General features: G+C 38.1%; 1 protein-coding gene across 5 annotated transcripts in view; it reads right to left on the bottom strand.

Moving 5' to 3' along the window:
- Positions 1-19,126, bottom strand: part of GRIA2 (glutamate ionotropic receptor AMPA type subunit 2) — an 87,563-nt gene that overhangs the window by 48,954 nt on the left and 19,483 nt on the right. The window lies entirely within an intron of this gene.

Below are 19,126 nucleotides of genomic sequence, written 5' to 3'. Positions count from 1 at the left end.
GTGGGAGAATTTATTTTAAAAAATTATTGAAAACTCTATAATGCATATATTTATGAGAAATGTATGTCTGAAAAGTATCTGATCACATAAATATCAGACAAAAACATAATACTCTGCTATGGAGATAATTTGTTAGTATTATTAATCAGTAATATAAAACCTATACTAGAAAAAACAAAACCAGAAAGTATCAGTGGCACACACTCCTAGATGATAAATGCAGAAATAAAACTCACCAACTTATTCTTAAATTCAATTTATGTTGTAAAGAACAGTGATGACAGACTTCAATGGCAGTTGCAATTCAAAAAATGAGACATTATGACCACACATAGCATTATGGAAATAGATAATGCTTTGTCATGCTAAAAATAAACTGCCTCTGAGGTTAAGACTCACTGAGCTTTCTACAAAATACTTTAAATAACTTTCCATTTGTGGAAACACAAAGCCAAAACTAAACCCAAATCTATCAAGAGCAGTAAGAAATCCATTTGCTTTAAAACCCTCCTATATCAAAGCATTATTTTAATTCCTGCTTTGTAGGACTCAGCAAAAGCTGGTCCTTTTGGATGACACTTGCGGTCATGTTGCAGGAAGAATAACCTCATAGGTGTAAATAACATGCTGATTATTCACTTTTTATCTGGAGACAATTCAAGGCAGTTGATGAATGTGACTGACCACGACAGCCTGTGCAAAAGAGCTGGTTCTTCTGGGCTATTCATTTCTTTGAGACTGCAGGGTATACTAGTGCCTAAATTCTAAACCCAGGGTACAAGAAGGAAATATTAATCTCTGATTAGTTCACACTTATCACTTATGCATTCTTTGGTTTGCAGAGTCACCTTGAACAAGACACATCCTTCCAGAGACACCTGACCTGCTTATAGATAGAAATCACAGTGTAATTGATGCTAATTTTGCCCAGCCATTTAGTGCACTAATCCTTGAATATAATTCATATAAGGGCAAAAATAAATTGGTTTATTTTTAGAATTTCCTAGATTTGAACTAATAATATATTTTTATCTTTCAAAGTTATTGTATCTTTATTTTTAACATGGTGTTTCTTTTTTAAAAATAAATATTATCCCTTTATGCCTGTTACTACTCATCGCTATTTCTTTCCATAACTTTGCCTACGTATCTATGCTACCATTCATCTCTCACGCCCTAATTATTCCTCTACTCCAATTAAAAGCATCTAAATAGGATGAGTGAAATTCTGAGTCTGCCAGTTTTAAGTTTTCACCTATTAACTTTAATTAGGTCAGAATTTTGCCTCAGGTGAGAAAATACAAGTGATTAAAAAACTTGATGAGTAACACCTCTTTATAAAAGGATACTGCAGGTTTTACAGGGTTAGAGTACAAGATGGTCAAACCTTTTCCATTCTAACTACAAATCATTACAGAATCATAGAATTGTTTTGAGTGGAAAAGACCATTAAGATCAGGGTCCAACCATTAGCTTGGCACTGCAAAGACTGTCACTAAACCACGTCCCCAAGTGCCACACTTCAACATCTTTTAAAGACATAACAGTTACTCAACAGCTTCCCTGGGATAATTGTCCCAACGCCTCCCAACCCCTCCCATAAAGAAATTTTTCCTAATATCTAATCTAAATATCCTGTATACTAACTTGAGGCCATTTCCTCTTCTGTTTCTTGTTATCTGAGAGCAGACCAATTTCCACATTGGTACACCCTCCTTCCAGGCAGTTGTAGAGAGTGACAAGGTCTCCCCTGAGCCTCCTTTGCTCCACGCTAAATATCCCCAGCTCCTCCAATTGGTCCTCACAAGACTTGTGCTCCGGACCCTTCCTGAGGTCCGTTTCCCTTCTCTGGTCAGGCTCCAGCACCTCAATGTCCTTCCTGTATTAAGGGGTCCAGAGCCGGACACAGGATTTGAGGTGTGGCCTCACCAGTGCCGAGTACAGAGGGACAGTCACTGCCCTGGTCCTGCTGGACACACTATTGCTGATCCAGGCCAGGACACCTCTGGCCTTCTTGGCCACCTGGCCACACACTGGCTCATGTTTGGCTGATGTTGACCAGCACCTCCAGGCCCTTTTCCATGGGGCAGCTTTCCAGCTGCTCTTCCCCCAGTCTGTAGTGCTGTGTGGGGTTGTTGTGCACGAAGAGCAGGATCTGGCATTTGGCCTTGTTGAACCTCATACAAGTGGCCTTGGCCCATCAATCCAACCTGTCCAGATCCCTCTGCAGAGCCTTCCAGCCCTCCAGCAGATCAACATGCCCACCCAGCTTGGTGTCCTCTGCAAACTGACTGAGAGTGCACTTGATCCTCTCATCCAGATGGTTGATGAATACATCAAACAGGCTGGCCTCAACACTGTGTCCTGGGAGACACCACTTGTGACTGGCTGCCAGCTGGATGGAACTCCATGCATCACTGCTCTCTGGGCCTGACCATCCAGCCAGCTTTTTACTCCTCCAAGCTATAGGCAGTCAGTTTCTCCAGGAGAATGCTGTGGAAAATGGTGTCAAAGGCAGGTAGACAGGATTCACAGCCTTTCCCTCACCCACCAAGAGGGTTGTCTTGCCATAGAAGGAGATCAGGCTGGAAGAGCAGAACATGCCTTTCACAAATCTGTGCTGGCTGAGCCTGATCACCTGTTTGACCTGCATGTGCCTTGTGATATTCAAGATGACCCCAGCACTAAGATTTGACTGACAGGCCACTTCATTACAGATCGAAAAAAATCAATCAAGGATAATCAATCAAAGGCAGTATTCAGGGCAGGATGGTTTCTCTTAATGTCTTAAACCCAAGCCCCAAGGAGGCAGGGCTGGTTGGCATAAGGTGCCTTCTGTTCCTTTCAGAGGGGACTCTCCTATGGAAATGACCCATCTTTTTTCTTTGTGGAAGCAGTTTTGATGCAGAGCATAGCAACTTCAGCAACACCTCCATGCTGGATGAACCAGTGTCCTTGTTATTGTTCAGCTTCCTTTGCAGAGCCTCAGCCCTGTTATGGGAGGGCACCTGGGAAGGTGGGGCAGTCACAGAGGAGACACACCAGCTACACCAGGCAGGAACCTGTCACCACTGCCCCCTATCCCTTAAGTCACTGTGTTCACCCAGGCAGAGAGAGGAAAGGGAATCCTCTGTGTCATGTCCATGTCTGCCTGTCCAGCCTGTGTCAGGGAAAGCAGGTAGATTTTGGTCACTGTCTCTCTCTCTCTCCCTGCTACTCTTCAACCCACTCACCTCCCAGAACCTTGTCACTGAGCACAGAGGAGTTCCCCTGCCCAGGCACACCTCCCTGTTGCTGGTCAGTACTGCTAAGAGCAGGCTCCACCCTCCAGCCCTACACCTGTGTGGCAGCATGTTCCCATCGGAGCTCTGTCTCTGGGCAGCCGTGTCATGTTGGACAAAGATTTCTGAAAAAGGCTGTGAATTTTCTGAATAGCTTTACTGTTTAAGTTACTGGAACTCCTTGTTCTATTCCACATCATTATGCTCTTGCTGAGGCAAAACCAACTCACTACCTCCCCACACACTCATGAATAATTGTTTCCCATGTGCTGCAAAGGCTAAATACCATCTGAACTTGCTACAATAAAGGAATTAATGTCTCATAACTCACCTTCAAAAATGCACATAAAAATAGAGCATCAGTTTACTTCTGGATTCCTGGATGAGAATCTTGCAAAGACTGTTACTTGTACACTACAGTGACCTTCTGAATTAAACCATTTGAATACTGCATAAAAGGTGACAGAGACAACAGTCTCATCAAAGGACCATCGAAAAATAAAGATGTTTTGTGTCACTACTGCCAACACCTGGGATGCATTTCTCCTGTTACACTGCTTTTCTTCCATCACCAATCAGAGATTTTAGGCACAGATAGAATAATGTTCCCTACAGCAGCCAACAACCAAAATCTGAAAACCACAGGTCGTCATACTGCTTTTCTTCCATCACCAGTCAGAGATTTTTGGCACAGATAGAATAATGTTCCCTAGCAGCCAACAACCAAAATCTGAAAACCACAGGTGATGCCTTTTCAGAATCAGCACTCATCCTCTCCTCACCTTCCTGACACTGGAGACCTTTATCTTGTCCCATGAGTTTTCTCACTTTTTCTCTGCCTATCTTTTCCTCTGCATGCTGGGGACAGAAGGGAGAGTGAGTGATGGGGCAGGTGGTAGGGTTAGCCCATGAGAGGGTAAAAGGTGTTATTCCACCTTCCGCCTTCCACCCACAGGACAGACCTGTAAATACCATGGCCTGTGCTCCACTGTCCCTCTTCAGTGACACAGACATGCACCCACTCTGCTCTCTTCAGAAGACAACTGCTGTTCTTTCCAACTCAACATCCTCCCTGACAAGGCACAAAATCATACCACCTCTCATCACAACTTACTTAAACATAGGATTGGATTAACACAGTCACCAACTCTGTTTAATAGTCTCTACGCCTGATAAATCATCAGTCCTTATATACATGTGTCTTCTTCTGAGGAAGGCAGGTAAAACTGGAATTTTGATCTCATCTCCTGCACAAAGTGAAAGACAAGTAAAAAGCACCACCTCCATCTGGGAAACCAAGTCACTGCAGTTCTAAGTACCTAGAGGGGCTGCAGTTTAAAAGCTGAATTACATACACACAGAGGTAAACAATCCAACAAATATGGTAAAAGCAAAAACATTTTATATTTTTAAAATTATTATGAAATGCAAAACAGATACAATGTCTCATTTAAGTCAACCAAGGATCCTCTAAGGTGAGATAAAAATCTCTCTAGTCTTCAAGTATGGACATAACCCACATCTGGGTCAGCCAGAAAAATCAGGATCAACTATAATCCAGGTAAAAATAAATTTTCATCAGCAGTGATCAGTGTCACAATGTCACACAGAAAAACCTCAGTACTGTGCTTTTCCGTGTGAAATTCCGCTGAAGGTAAGTGGGCAGGAACCTATGCTATGTAATGAACACACGCTACAAATAAGCATTTAAACTTTGTCTAAAAACAAATTCCTGCAATTCTTATGGGGTTTTTTTTTGTCTTTTAGGAGCAGAAGGAAAAAGAAGGGATGGTATTTCCAAATAAAATTGTGACCCAGCAGATAATGCAGAAGCTGCAATTGTTTTTGGCAGGATTCCCACCTCAGACTAAATCTACAGTCATGTTGCTATTGCTGGAAGACATTTGTTTTATAATGGTGAATCACAAGCTGTTCACAATTATTAGAGTAAAAAAAAGTCATGATGATTAGGACTCATAAGCCATTGAAATATGAAAGATCTATTTCATTAATGACATTAGAACCAACATACAGGATTAATTTCTTTCAAGCTCTCCTATATGAATTGGGTTGTTTTTTTTTTGGTTTATGGGGTTCTTTTTAGAAATAGTCTATGGCTTACTTAGCAACAAGAGGGGAAGAATATAGTAAGCACATTCTGTGATCACTTTTCTAAAGAGATTCTCTTAGAATGGCAAATAACTGTGAATTCCAAGAAACAGGGTAAATAAAGATCCTTGAGAAGGAACAGTTACCAGAAGGTTTTGTTTCAGTTAAGGTTTAAGTATTTTATATTTGACTTCTTGTTCTACAAACATAGCCAGGCACAAACCTAGCTTGCCTTTGTTTTCCAGAGCATTAAAAAGGTGCTCTAGACTTTCATTCAAAAAGTTCGGGGCTATATTTGTTCAACAACAAAATTAAGCTTAAGCCTGCAATGAGGAATAGTTGCCCTGTCAGAGGATGGCCAAAACTGCTTGCTCCATTATTAAACTCTTCCATTGTTATCTACATCTGCTGCTTCTTAGAACTCCTTTGTGCCACTCATAACTTTTTCCCACCTTCTCCATTTCACTACTCTGTTTTGTCAGTGAACTCTATAAGCAGGATAACCTGATATTTACCACTGTGGCAATAACTGGTTCTTCAGAAACAAAGAAATGCAGCACTATACACTCTTTACCTCTCATCATATACAACATATCTCTGTGATGCATGTCATCCTAAACCCAAAGCTCAGGAAGTGCCAGCTGAAGAGCACACTTGCAAATTACAAATACAAACATATTACAAATATGCTAAGCTTTACACAGTGAAGTGACTCCAGTGAAGAAATGACTGTTTGTCTTCAGCTGAAGAACTGAGTCATTAAATCACATAGAAACAGTTGGATTTGTACACATATGCTTAGAAACTCTTTCTGATTAAGTTCTCCCAAACCAATATTTTCTTCCTTCAGTATTCTCCAAGGGGAAAGTAATGAACCTAATAATTGTTTACATTCAAATTGGAAAAAGAAAACTAGCAAAGTGCTAATTACTTACTGAAATAAATGTCTAATACTGCCTGCTTACAGTAAATTTTCAAACAGTAGTATCATGCCTCTTGACATATTTCTTAATTTTTATTTATGAGAATTATGACACTTGGTTTCTGTCCAAAGATGAAAATTTAAAATGATAAAGTATTTGCCATTTGGTGCTTAGATTTCAAATGCTGTCCAGTATTAATGTGGCTTTATATATTATTTTATTGTAATACCTTGGTTTATTATTAGTGTTAGCAACATTGCTATAATATTAGCATAGGGAAATAAGTATTCAGTGCAATAATTTAATCACACACAATGCAATAATTATTCTCTTACTTTTATGAGAAAGAAACTACAGCATAAGCATAAAGAAAGAGTCAAGCACTGCCTCTCCAAAAGAGACCAAAACACAAAGGCAGCACTCATTGGTTTGAAAAGTTGATAGATGAGTCAGAAGCAGCCAGGAACAAGATGTAGAAACTGAATGCCCAGTTTACACAATCATTTCAGCTTCTGAAAGAGCATGTTATGAATAAGCAGACAGTGAAAAGGAACAATAGCTAGAACAAAAAATAAGCAGGAACCACAGAGAAAAGAAAGAATTCACATATGATTGAAACTGTATCAGAAAATCATTGTGAAAATAAAAACCACTATGGATGGCTTCCAAAGCTATTACAAAAACTGCAGCACAGCAGACAGCATATTGCATACACTTTCCTAGACTAAATAATTTTTTTCAGCTAATATTATGGAAATAGTCTGCATGGTCTATTTTACCCATTCAGATTCTACAATTACCTTCTAGATATAAGCTTCCCCTCAGGAAGATCGAATAAGGCATAAGGAATCACCCAAGTTCTTCCAGAGGGATATTTAGAACCATGAATAAAGTAAGCTTTAAGCAAAGAAACCTGAGATAGAAATATTTTTTTCTAAAGGCCATGGTAGGCTAACTGAAATTGGTAAGAAAACAGTTCCCAAAGGCTCAAAGAAGAGCAAAATAACTGAAAGACAACAGACCAAAGCTTCATGGTAACATTCAGTGAAACACAGAGCACAGAATCCAAATAAAGGCTGGCATTTTAAAAAACCAAGATACCCTTTACCAAAGCTGAGAGGCAATCAATGCCAATTAAAAAAATCAATGGCAATCAGAACTAAAAATGTGCTATACTTCTGGATAACAAAACACTGAATTATACTGAAAAGACCATCTCTTTTATCTCTGCAAATTTTAATTCCAGCCCTGATAAATGTGGAGTTTTATCTTATTTTAAGCATTTAAGAAAAGCTGTCCAAAATGATAGCCATTCAATACTGACCTAAAGCATGTATTTTCCTCTTTGCAGATTGTTCATGCACATATATTATGGCTAAGAAAACCCCAAAACAAACCAGACCTCATTGGGAAAGGTGATAATTAAGCTCACACACAAAGAATGATGTGGAGTTTGTAAATACTTTAGCAATGATCCCCCTCACCTCCACACTCAGCATTAATGCAGAAAACATGACTTACAGCAACAGACAGTGAGTTCACAAGGCATCAGTCTATACCAGAATGGGGGGACTCAGTTTTTCACTCACAGCCTTAAAGAATGCAAAAGGAAGAATTTAAATCCTGAGGCTGGAATGTCTGTAGAGGACAATTCTGGCGGAGCAGATACAAAGGATTTTTTTTGCACCTTTCCTGGCAGAAATGCCATCCTCAGTTATTGCTACAACCTGAACTGTTTGCTCAGAGATTATGCAACTGAATGGAACTTTCCACACCTTGTTATTAGCAAAAGCAGCTTTGATCATTTTGTAAAATTGAACTCAAAACCTGGTTTGCTGCAGTAGAAAACAAGCTCAAAAGGAGAGGCAGATTAATCTATTTCAACCGGCCATTCATACTTCACACTGAGGAAAGAAACTTTGTGCCAATATGGGATATTTTCAGCGAGCACAAAAAAGCCTTCAAGAAGTTAGTAGCCATCTGTCAGGAAAGTACATGATGATAGGCACAGCTTTTCTATATGCTAATGCTGCAATAATGAAGGTGGTAAATAAACATCATGTTCACAATGAAACAACAGGTCAGAAAAACATTCTGTTTCAATGACAGTTGCATTCAATTACACAGTGTTTGGCTGTGCACTGCAAAGCATTTGAAAATCTTTTTCATTGCTAGGACAATTACCATGATGCAAAGGAAATCATTACAAACACCGTTGGAAAGAATCATGTTAAAACTCTTATGTTCTTACAAATCAAACAAGATTCCTGGAATAAAATTAAAATGGAAGTCTCCTCATGAAAGAAAAAAAAGTTCATATTCCACAAAATTATTACACAATTCTTTACTGTTAGGATCCTAGTATATTTGTCCAAATCTCCATTTTCTCCAGCTGTAGGAGATATAATGTTTCCTGAACCCCAAATATAGCAACCTGGGACACTATTAAATAACAGAAATATAACTTCATCTGGTCTCCAAAATCCAGATATTCTTCAGCAAGTTTCTCTCCTCTGCCTCCCTTCTTTCTCTCCTCCTGCCACCCAAATAAAAACCATTCTGTTTCCATCTGATTACACAAACTTTAATTCAATCAATTTCCTTCAAATCTAAGAACTCACTTTGCTAATATGCCCAGCTGGCTTTCTGACTGTCTCTTTACCTTTCCCAACAATTACACCCTTGCAATAATAGAGAATTTAGAGTGTCCATCAAAGTATTACCTCCTAGATGTAGAAGCAGATAATGAAATGTAAGAAGAAGCTACTGGCTTTTTGGAGCCACAGTGCAAGTCATGAAGAAGTCATCTATTTCAGGACCAGGCTTGCTTTGTTCAATCAGCATAACTCTACTGAATTTAACAGAGCCAATATAATTTATCCCAACTAAAAATGGGATAATTCTCCATTTTTAGCATAACCATTTTCACACATATTTTCAAACCAGAAATATTATATACAACAGAATACTCATCATCTCCTCTTCCCCTTAATCAGCATTGCTGGAAGCATCCCATTTCTACATTTCATGAAACTAATCATATTCCAGTTCCCAAGAAAATGTCATTGTGTAAAACTGTCTTTGAAAAATTGTAAAAGTATTTGGAAAGAGATAAAATTAACTTGGTAGGCAAAAGTACTTCTTGTTAAAATGTTGACAGATTGGGATTCAATTAATCAACTTGTTTTTCTTTAATTGAGCTAGAAGGACCAACCATCACTCCTGAACAGATTGTCCCACACCATCTAAAAGGAAGCATGGCTTCAGCACAGAGTTCCTTTGTCAGAAGGATGGGAATAGCTATGAGAAAAGACTCTGAGGTTACCTCATAAGGATAAAAAAAAATAAATCTGGAACAAATCTTAAGGAAACTGCTGTAAGGAATAAAGAGGATTTCATGAGGCAGAGAAAGTAGAGCAGAAGATATGAAAGTGATCTATTACTTCTGAAGAAGACTCCATGTTACATTTTTAAAGGAATAAAATGTGATTTTCCAACAGGCCATTACTGACCTGCCACACATCTTATTCTGAGAAAGTCAGTTTAGACCTGTTTATTGCTGACATATCTCAGTCTGAAATGATGCTGCTGGGAGCATATTTCCTTCAACCTGCACATGCCAGCCTATGCCTTGTCACTCCAGCATGGCCAGCACTGCAGCACACAGCTGTTCTACAGCCTGTCACACCCAGCCTAAGCTCCTCTCCCTCCAGACAGCTGAATCTGATTTGCAAGTAAATTACCTAACTACAAATTTTGGCATAACTCTGCTGAGAGGAATATCTCACAAAAACTCATGACTAAAAGTAACAGTAATAAAGACAATTTCCTGTGCTGTCACGGGTCTAACAGCTTCTATTCCTCATAGGAATAATGATGGATCTCTGCCACCTGTAACAACTTCCACCCAGCATTGTTGCAGCCTAAACCACTGACCTACATTAAAGTAGGCTTCATGTGGTTCTTTTGGTGACATTTTAGCAGTACTTCCAGCCACAGTCTAACTTCCTGCAACATCTTATGGATTTATGACACTCATTGACATAATCAGCTGTTAACCTAATTGGTCAGGCTTTATTTGTATTTAGAAATGGTCCAGTAGTCACATCACACACCTTCCTATCTGTGTGCCCTATTTTTCACTGACTGTAGAAGTAAGAGAAACACAATTTATTTGGGAAGTATTCAAAGAGCATTTAATAAACATTATTAGTATACAAATCAGAAAAGCAGTAAAATCCTCTTAATTAGGTCACTCTAGTGAACAGCTGTTTGTCCTGATTATATGACTTATTTAATTAAGAGAAGAACTTATGGAATAATAAGGCAGCAAGGAAAGCTTTAAAATTATAAAGTAAAATGAGCACATATTGTAAATATATTATGAACATTCCTTGCCTCTCTTCTGTCCATTGCTGTATTTTTCAACAACCTGATGCACGTCAAAACGCATTAAAAGTTTCAAATTTTTTTAAAATTTATTTAGGGTTGGCTGATTAACTCCTTAACCAAACTTGCAAAGATGTGATACAGCACATCATTACCAGTTACTTTAACAAAGCAATGATTCATCCTTATGCTTCACTGTGACTGAGATTATACTCCCAGATTTTTTTCTGTGTTCAGATCTCACAGAAGTGGGGCCAATTAGTTTAATGACGTTTTACACTGTTTATCCTCTATGTTTTGCCTATATTACCTGAGCTAATTTGAGCACCTACATTGTACTGCAAGCTGTGTATAGATATGCATATACACCACATCAAACTAAAAATAAAATCATTTCTAGAGGGAACTTGTGCAACATCTAAATCAGCATGAAAAAACATTCCCACTCAGCACTGAAACAGTGTCAGAGTCACATTATCTGTGCCTTTAAGTTCTCTATTGCAAACCTCCTGCTATATTATGCATGTTCTCTCTATCTTTACATATAAATTATGTATGTTCTCAATATATGTTTTGCAGAGACTTAGAGGATTACTAGATTTGGCTTTATAAAAATATCCCATTCACCCACCCTCACTGCCATTTCAGTGGTGAGCCCAAGTCACCACAATAAAAAAATCCCAAAACAACAACACCAAACCCTCCCAAAAAAACATACAAACAAACTCCCCCACAGAGCAAAAGACATTTTATGGCCTTACAGTTACACATCACACTTCTTCCTTTAGCTGAGCAAAGCCAATCTTAATGTCAGGGAATTCTAGGATGCACATGTAAGATCAGTAACTTGTTTTTGGAAAATGAGCTTTTTACCACGTGTTCTTACACTTTAGAAGTTTACCATAAATTACCTGAGACAAATAATCATTAAAATATTTACCAACTATTTAGTACGTCTCCTCTCATAAAGCAAATAAACTTTTCAACTTCCCTCGCAAATAGTTACCTCAAATTGACCTTGTTTATTAAGAGCTTCTAAGAACATATTAAGTAAAAAAATTCTTTTTCCAGCACATTGACATCACAGAAGTGAAAATTCACTTCTCCTTTGTATCAAATATCAGAATAATATAGAGTCGTTCCAGAAAATGTTGGTTCGAGGAGAGACATCAACTTCAAGCAGCTGATGATAAGCCCTCTAGAAACAGATTATTGACACTAGAAAGCAAGTATTACCACCTGCACTGCACATCAGAAGGCCAGACTAAGGACCTAGTTTGAATGCACCAGCCACCTAGAGACCTACTCACAGCACATCCTGCACTTCCTTCATACTGGGCCTTTAACCATGAGTTTGGTAGCAAGTAGTGCACTGCCCTCAGAACACATGTGCAGAATGGAGAATTGCTATTGAAGATTGAATATATTGTTTTCAGGGGTTTTACCTTAGGCTGACTTTAGGTTATCCTTGTGGACTAAATGCTTATTAGCAGTTTGGTTGCATTAGTGGAATTCCAGAAACACATCCTCCAGTTCAGTTAATTCAAAAAGAATGTGGTCCTTGGGCTCCTAAACCACTTCTGAATAAGAAACAAGTAGCAGAACCAGGGCTGATTAGGAAACTTCCTTGAAATATTCTACTCTGAATCCAAACAGAATTATTCAGGTGGAGACACCCATGTATTCCCATGGTATGAAAAACATATTTCCATTTGAACATAAGTAAAATTTGATGTGACGGGATAGCACTGGAACTGGTTACAGTAGGCTACATAAATTTAGTGTCCCTTGAGTATTTCAGGTTTTCACTGACAACTTGCTAAAAAGGAGTCTACACCAAGAACAGAAGTATTAAGCTTCAAGTTTTCTTTAACTTCCTGTTCTTAAGAAGTACTTGCTTTTTTCACAGTCACATATGTTCAGGTGGCACCAGCTCCCACAAACAAAAAAAATTAAAAACTCTTTAGCCATGTTGACATCTTGCATAGCCCTGTCATTAGCATCTGCCTTGGCAGATTGTTTCATATTCTAATTCACTGAAAAAAAAAGCTAAATGTGTCATTTCCCAAAGAAATATTACCTCTCTTCTCCCCTGTTATTTTTAAAAACTCATGATTTTCAATCAAGTGACATGATTTCGGTGTCTGTTTCATGAAGTAAGCACCAGGCACTGGCAAAATACAGTAAATCATGCTGTAGGTCTTGTAGACCAATTTGATATACTTACGAAAGTGGCTGCTTAAAATTTCTAGCACTAGCCAGCTGGAGTGGTTGCTGTGCACTGCAGGGAGAGTAGTCCAGTCTTGAATAATTAAACTTCAGAGTTATAAAACACAATTAAGCTCCAACAATTAAAAAAATTTCTGTGACAGCTCTAACACTCTCCATCACTCTTGAAAATCAGATCACAATTTTCATAGCTAAGAAACAACAGCTTGATCAATTGCTGAAGTTCAAATGAAACAGCTAAGACTTTTTGATCTATCCTAATAATGAAACAAAGAATATGCTTTTTAGTGTTTCCCCTACTTGGCAGTCAGTAGCTGTTTCATATTTTGGGTGGTATGGTCGGGAGGGGTGCCGTATGCTTGATGGTTTAGCATCTTTCCATAGTTTGACCAAGAAACAACATTTAGATTACTCTAAATGATGATTACCAAAAATGTTATTTATCTTTCTAAGTCACACTTCCTGCATTTAACTGAAATGTAACCTCCATTATGGTAACTTTGTTCAGGGTAATCTAGTACCTCACACTATTTGCCTGGAATAATTAATTTTTGCTCATACAGCATTCTAATGCTTCAGGCTTTTAAAATAGCTTCTATAAATACACCTGATCAGCATTGTAATGCAACAAAATACAGCATTTTGTAGCATATGGCACACAGGGCAGTGAAGTGAAGGGCAAGCCTAGCTCTCAGCTGAGGCATGCCACCTAGTTTGTTCCAATAGCACTTATTTAACCATATGGCTCGTCCTAGGTGGCAAGGCACCACTAAAACACAGGTGTGTATTCTTTCACTTGAATTCTTGACCCATGAGACAAAGCTGAACTCAGCTTTCCTCATCCCTTATTCAGTGTCACTTCTGTTGTATAAGTTTACATAGGGTTTACCACGATAAACAAACAGAAATTGTGCATAACACTTGCAAAATACTTAACTACATCAACTACTGTTTAAAAACATTTCCCTCCGGAGAACAAAGCCTAATCTAAAACTCACTGACAGTTATATAAACCACAGAACAAGGATACATTTAAAAGAAAAATGTGTAGTGTCTGACCAACAGCAAATGGGTTCCCTGACTTCCTCTGAAACAAAGCCATCAGCATGGAATCAAAATCTCATTTATTCTGGCCCAGCCATCAGTGAGGCAAACCTGAAAATTTTAGCATGTTGGTTCTCTCCAGTCCAAGGCTCTTATTTCAGAACTGCTCTGCCTCTGATCTTCACCATTAATGTAGTCTTTCTCCCTTGTTTTCCACCTGACTATAAGAAATCTGAGCTTATTATTAGGCTTCATCCCTAAAGGACCACAAATAGACAGGAAGGCTTCTGCATTCAAGCACTGCCACTGTGGCACCTTTTAATAAGACATAAATCAGAAAAGGCTGAAACATATATAGACTTTTTTGCTGCTTGCTATATTAAGTCACACTAAAAACATTGTTGATAACCTGGCTGAATCTATTCTATAAAACAGTTCTGCAATTTTCACCTTTTCACCCCAGTTTTTTTTACTTTTCATTGAACATACTTTTCTGGGGAGACTGTGAAATGACTTGCCTTGAAAACTGCAAGTGCCTCCGTTCACCCTCTAAGAAACATGAAAAACAGCTAAAGTAAATTTCAGAATTGCCCTGAGCAAAGCTGATGTTTCAGTATGTGAAATTAACATTGAAAATATTTGCAAGAATCACCATTTTATTATGCAAACATGTGAAATACAGTAGCAGCTTAATCTTATTCTCATTGGAGTCATTGGAAGTTTTGCTATTTACTGAAAAAGGAAACAGATCAAACACAAGAAGCTTAATAATCCAAGCTCACTGGCCATTGTGCAAATAGCACTTGATTAATTCAAGGTACCTTTCTAACATGCAGAATGGCTCTGTGCAGGAAAAAGTCTCACTCTTCACAAGGGGAGAAAAGCTTTCTGCCACAGAAACTCTGGGAATAATCCATCCTGCCCCAGTGTGCCACAGCTGGGCAAAGAGTTACACAGTGGGTCTCTGTGTCCATGGCACTCTCAGGGCTCGAGGCTCCCCACAGGTCCCCACCTTAGAGACACACAAAGTAAATCCCACTGGGAATGCAGCTCTGCAGCAGCTCACTGCAGCCAGTGATGCAGCTATGAGTGCACAGCACCAGGCAGGGCAGCTCTGCCCACAGCTACCTTTGGTTTTAATGAATCCAGAACAAAGCTGCACTTTTACAGTCTTTGCCTCTGTTAAGATATTTTAAGTAACAGCAAGAATAAATTTGTTTTGACAATGATGAATAACAGAGGGGAATAATGTACATTTTGCTGCTATCTTCTGTCAAATCAATGCTAGTCAAATGCTTCATCAACTCTTGCTGTGAAGACAAACTTCCAGAATGCTGGAGAAGTTTTGAACCTTTACAAGACACCTTAACCATGTGTCTTAATTCATTCATATGCAGATCCTTTCCTTCTGCAGAACTTTTTTGTACTGTTAGCCCATGTTGTTGAACTGACTCCAGAACAAAAGGAGTAAGAACTGTTTGCTTTTAATTTGAACAATAATAAAAATGCAAATCAGATAAAAAATATTTTATAGCAGCATGAAGATTTTATATGTAGCTAGCAAATCATAAAAAGATGCATATTTACAGGGCTTTAAAAATTGCAAGAATTATAAACAAAACATAGTTTAGTAAACTGCAAATATAAATCAAATATAAATCGAGTATCTTGAAAGGTGGCACTAAAAAGATCAAAAAGAAGTAAACAAAAAGGAAAAAACCAAAGGAAATCAGAAGTAAGGCACAATCTCTCCTCCTTTTCTCCTTAATACAGTATTTTAAAAGCACCTTATAGTGCCTTAAAAGTCATATAAGTGGAAAACTCTGCCAAGAGCAATTATGGTAAACTGTGCTATCTGATCATAAAAATCAGGTTTGTTTTCATGATGATTAAGTCTGCATGCAATGCATAAGATAAATGTATGTTCTGTTTATTTGAAAAACAATTTAAAAATATTTTCAAATTGAAGGGATTACTTTTTAATTGTTTTCAATTACTTGGCTAAATATGTACATTAAAATACTGCAGACATCTCATCCATCCATATACAGTTGTCAAATGCAAAGGACACAAGTATTTTGTGTGCTTAAAAATGTAAAATATTTTTGAGTGCTTTTGTTACTAGTTTAAAAGGTTAGAATATGCATAGCTATGGACTATGCTAGCTAAGTCCATATGCTAGCTACGGACTTAAAATTAATGAATTATTTGCTGTAAGTAAGTCAAATTACATGAGCTTTCAAAAAGAAAAAGTATTTTATTCCACATGACAATTCTGAAGTAGATTAACAATATTAACATTTAAGCACAATATTGAACAGGGATACCACACAAAAGGTTAAGCAACACTGTTGATAGCAAAAGGTTTAACCTGCTTCACACAAATATGGGAGATAAATTACTTTAAATGAATTATTTAAATGTAGCTATTCAGAGCTTTCCTTGAAAAATTCAAATGACAATCATGAAAGTAAAATTTGGAGCAAGCATGAGCTAAGTACCTTAAACAAAGGGTATCTCAAGCATTAATTATATTTTAGGTAAAAAATGCAACTTGGCCTGTGTTTATCACATCTACTCCATTAAAAAGCTTACTCTGTATCAGATTCCTTTTCAGGGATACCAATTCAGACTGTGAAACTCCATTAAAATGATGATTTAAAGAATAATATATCTGAAGAATTGAATAATGGTTAATTTTCTTTTACTAACAAGTTCTTTGTTTGCCCTTTTAAATTTTTAAGTCTTTTTTATGGTAGCACTGCAGCAAGTGTTGAGCTGTCCACATTGCCAAATTCTTGACTACATTCAAAAAACTTCCCAATAGTTTCATATACAAATCACATGCAGTAGAGATGGCTAAGACTACAAAAATCTTCTCATCTAGGTCACTCTCTGTCTTTGACCCACTCCTAACTAGACAACTCTCATCAGTCACAAGTGAGTCTCATGGTCAGGAGCTAAGCCATGACAGCTGTAAATGACAAAAAGTACACTGAAATTCTCTTTGGACTCTGGCATACAGGAATGAAGGAGGTTTAATTCACCTTCTTGGGAGGTTTTAAGATGCACATCAACTTTATGACTTTAGCTAGGCCATCCTAACTTTGGTTGAGTATGTGTGTGTAGACAGTCTCAGAGTTTCCGTCACTGCAGAAGGAATGCCATTTAACCCACGGTATCATCACCGGTTGCTAAGCTGCACTTACTGCACAGTATCAGCAGCGCATCTTACAGCATGGGCTGTTATGCTGAAACCCTCAATAACATTTCAGAGAGAGGTATTTTGTGGGAGAAAAAATCCAACTCTTAAATATTTCAAATAATGGTTACAGTTAAATATAAAAGTCTTTTTTTTTTTTCTTTCTAGACATATTATCAGCACAAACTGTACCAGAATTAATGACACTTTATTATGACAGTATAACTCTACAGTTGATGCTCTTGCACTGGCACATTCTTTAAGCAACAAAGCCTTTGCTATAAATAAAAAAAGAATAGCTGAAATAGTAGACTTGATTTCAAAGACTATATACTAAAGGCCAAACAGTTATAATATTAATTAGTGGACTAAGAGTAAAATCAATACAGCACAACATAGATCAAAGATGACTTGTGCCCTTGTGTTCTCACAGCAGACTGTACAAACCTCTGGTTTTGTGCTTTTTTTCTATACCTTTAGATGTACCTCACACTTATTTCTACAGTACGAGAATTTATATAAAAAGATTGTATGACCTCATGCAACTTTCTGTAAATAAAAAAGGAGAAGGCAGAAGAGAAAGGCAAAATTGTTAACTGTAGATGGAAAAAGGGAGACAGATGAAACAAATAATTATTATTAAAAGAAAATTATTTTCTGTGAAAAGTAAAGGCAAAGACGAGAGAAAACTGCAAAATCATCACTGGAAAAGTCCAATTTATCCAGCTAAAGTATTTTGTTGTACAATCCTTGCTGTTTTCCCATGCCAAAGAGCTTAACCATTGAAGGTGTCCCTTTTCTCTTTCTGTACTACAGCTAGAAAGAATGCTGTGTCATTGCTGACAAGCTGCTATTCTCAGAAGTGCCTGGCTGAAAGTCCTTTACAAACTGATTTTCTGCCTCAGTTTAATGTGGCATGACCTCAACCACTCTCAGTTTCAGCACGTGAAGTTGCCCAGCCTTACAGTTCTTTGCCCCTTGAATGGTGATGCTCCTGGCAACTGGCATTTGAAGTACCTGAAACTGCTCTATCAGCTGATACCCAATGAGTCCCAGTGGCAGATTCCCTAGGGCCCCCAAGCCAGAGAGGGGGCAATGAGAGCACAAAGAAGAGAGTACAAGCTGCTATTTTAGATTCTTAAGCAGCACTGAAACCAGCAACAGGGCTAACACCTTAGAAATCATTAAAATTAACAGAAGTCCTGCTAGGGGTAATTCTTGCAAAAGACAGAGACTTCCTTTTGTGTTCAAAGGCCTGAAATATTTAACTTTAGAAAACCAAGTAATTCACAAATGTAACTGCAGTAGTGAGCCACCATTATTTTCATTAACCATATAACCTTTAGTGGAGATCCATCCTCCTGATGCACATTTCAGTCTCACTTTATAAGAACAGAGACACTGTTGAGTGGCTTCACTGAAAAAACATCCTAAATGTACCTGAATGGACTTAGGATCCAAAGTAGTAAAAGGCTTTCAGGAAAGCCTGACATAGTGCCTGTGATGAGATCCCTTCTAACAGGTTCACTTAAGGTCCTGAATGCTCAATCCAAGTACTGGCAGATCAGTCAGAGGAGAAAAGCAATCTTTTTTAATGGTCCTTTGGGAAGGCAGGGCTTGCAGTGAATTTGGTACTCTCTGGTATATTGTCTACATTCCAAGAAAGAATATTAAATACTGAAGGACCTACGGAAGAGGAAGTCATTGTGAATTATAGCCCAGTGCATGGCAGTCTCAGAAAGGAACCCATCAAAGCCCTTTAAATCCCAGCACACAGGTTGTGAGTTGGCAGTGAATGCCAGTTTTTTTCCAAATCACAGCAAAATGCAGATCACAAAAAAGAGGCCATCAGGTCAGATACAAGCAGTATGAAACAGGAGAGCAGCTGAGAGCATCAGCCCTCTTAAGTGGTATAAGATATGTCAGTGTTCTTATTTACATTAGCAGAA

The sequence above is a fragment of the Passer montanus genome, unplaced genomic scaffold (genome assembly GCF_014805655.1).
Source record: "Passer montanus isolate IOZ18808 unplaced genomic scaffold, ASM1480565v1 scaffold14, whole genome shotgun sequence".
Taxonomy (NCBI): Eukaryota; Metazoa; Chordata; class Aves; order Passeriformes; family Passeridae; genus Passer; species Passer montanus.
Note: the sequence above shows the minus strand (reverse complement) of the source record. Positions and strands in the feature narration are given on the sequence as shown.